This window comes from Elaeis guineensis, chromosome 8 (assembly GCF_000442705.2).
Source record: "Elaeis guineensis isolate ETL-2024a chromosome 8, EG11, whole genome shotgun sequence".
NCBI lineage: Eukaryota > Viridiplantae > Streptophyta > Magnoliopsida > Arecales > Arecaceae > Elaeis > Elaeis guineensis.
The window spans coordinates 91019275-91021670 of record NC_026000.2 but is presented as its reverse complement, the minus strand read 5'-3'; the positions used below and the strand labels follow the sequence as shown (position 1 = coordinate 91021670).

General features: G+C 38.9%; 1 non-coding gene across 1 annotated transcript; it reads right to left on the bottom strand.

Moving 5' to 3' along the window:
• Nucleotides 1-417: 417 nt before the first annotated feature.
• LOC140851354 (small nucleolar RNA R71) lies at nucleotides 418-524 on the bottom strand. The gene has a single exon (XR_012134106.1). It is a non-coding gene; the product is annotated as a small nucleolar RNA R71 (small nucleolar RNA).
• Nucleotides 525-2396: the final 1872 nt, after the last annotated feature.

The following is a 2396-nucleotide window of genomic DNA, read 5'->3' as shown; positions in this document are numbered from 1 at the left end:
AGAGTGTCGGGTCGTCTAGTTAGAATTGAGTCAATTCCTGTTGTTCCAATGGCTGAACCAATCCAACCCATGACCCTTAAGGATTTGTGTTATCTAGTTGGCTCCATCCAACCATCTTGTATCAGGTTGCCACAACCCACAGCTAACAATTTTGAAATCAAACCTCAAATCATAAATATGCTTCCAAAATTCACAGGATTAGAGGATGCTTATATATTTATTAGAGAATTTGAGGAGGTATGTGCAACCATGAAACTGCAATTAACAGAGGATGAGGTCAAACTTAGATTAATCAACTTTGCCCTTAAGGACAATGCTAAGAAGTGGCTTTATAGTCTGCCAAACTATTCTGTCACTACCTGGGAGGGCTTTGTGAGAACATTTTTAAAAAAGTATTTTCCCCATCATAAAACAGCTAGGATTAGGAATGAAATAAATCAATTTTACCAACTAGCTGGTGAATCATTTTGGAAGTACTTTGATCGTTTCAAGAATCTTTTGACCCAATGCCCACACCATGGAATAGAAACTTGGAGACTATGCCAGATCATCTATGAGGGATTAGATTCAAACTCAAGAATCATGCTAGAGTCCATGTGCCAAGGCCAATTTATGGACAAAGAAACTACTGAAGCTTGGCAATTCTTAGAAGACCTAGCCGAGAAAAATTTACAGTGGGAAACAACTAGGGAACCTGATAAAGCTACACCTTCAAGAGGAGGAATGCATCAAATTCAACCAACCCTAGCATCAGAGGCCAAGATTGCAACCTTAACACGTAGATTGGAAGCCTTAGAATTACAGAGACCAGCCAATGTAAATCAAATATCTGCACCCATGTGTAAAGGGTGCAATGCACAAGACCATGTCTTAGAAGAATGTTCCTACTCGAATGAGTGTGCACAGGTGAATGCCACCTATCAAGGACCATTGAACAATCCCTATGCACCAACATATAACCCAGGTTGGAGGAATCATCCAAATTTCTCATGGTCCCAGAATCCTAATGTAGGCAATCCAAATTTCAATCAGCAAAATCTAAGGTCCAACCCAGTAATGAACAACCCGCCAGGCTTCCATGATAATGACAAGAAAATTACCTCTTTAGAAAAAAGCCTAGAAGCCATGATGAAGACACATACCAGCTTTATGCAAACCACGGGTCAACTCATAAATAATAACACCCAAGCTATAGCCCGTCTGGAAATGCAAGTAAGTCAGCTGGCTTCGACCATTAGTGAACGAGAACATGGTAGGTTACCTAGCCAACCTGAGCCAAATCCTAGAAACCAAAATGGTCCACGACCCCAACAAGGAAATCAAGTTAATGGTGTAAATGCCATTCATACCTTAAGATCAGGAAAACAAATAGACAATAAGGTAGTTGCACTTGATGATATAGATGACTCATCTGCCGAGTCACCTTCTAAAACTACTACCTTTCAACCTCAAGCACCAGAAACTGAAAATTCACCTAATCCAGTACTTAAAAGTCCTAGAGCTCCTTTTCCAAACAGACTGAAATCCAATAAATCTGAACATTTAGACAAAATTTTAGAGGTATTTAAACAAGTCCAAGTTAATATTCCTCTTTTAGATATAATCCATCAGGTTCCAACTTATGCCAAATTTTTAAAAGATCTCTGCACTAGGAAAAGGACCACTAATGTACCAAAGAAAGCATTTTTGGCTGCAAGTGTCAGTTCATACCTATCTAGCCATGTGCCAATTAAATATAAGGACCCTGGAGCTCCAACAATTTCTTGTGTTATTGGAGAAACCAATATAAAAAAGGCCTTGCTAGATCTAGGAGCTAGTGTGAATATCCTTCCATATTCGGTGTATGAACAACTAGGATTAGAAAAACTTCAACCTACTGGGATCACATTACAGTTAGCCGATAGATCTCTCAGGATCCCTAAGGGAATGGTCGAGGATGTTCTGATAAAGGTTGAAAATTTCATTTTTCCTGTAGATTTTATTGTTTTAGAGACTGAGCCAGTTGCGAATCCTAAAGGACATATACCTGTCATTTTAGGAAGACCATTCTTAGCTACGGCCAATGCTGAAATCAATTGTCGAAATGGTCTAATGAAGTTATCCTTTGGGAATATGACCATTGAGCTTAATGTTTTTAACTTAGAACAGGAATCCTCTTCTCATGCTGATGTCAATATAGTCCAAGATGGTATTTATGAATCCATTGACATTAGTGATGATGAAGTCGACCTAGAGTCTAACCCCTGGTTAATCCATGAGTCTGAGGATGTCAATGAAATACTTAAAGAAAATCAGATTAATCAGGAATCGACACTTCCTACTGAACCAATCATTGAGATGGTAAACTCATCACCTAAACCATCGATAGAGGAAGCACCCATTTTAGAACTGAAGCT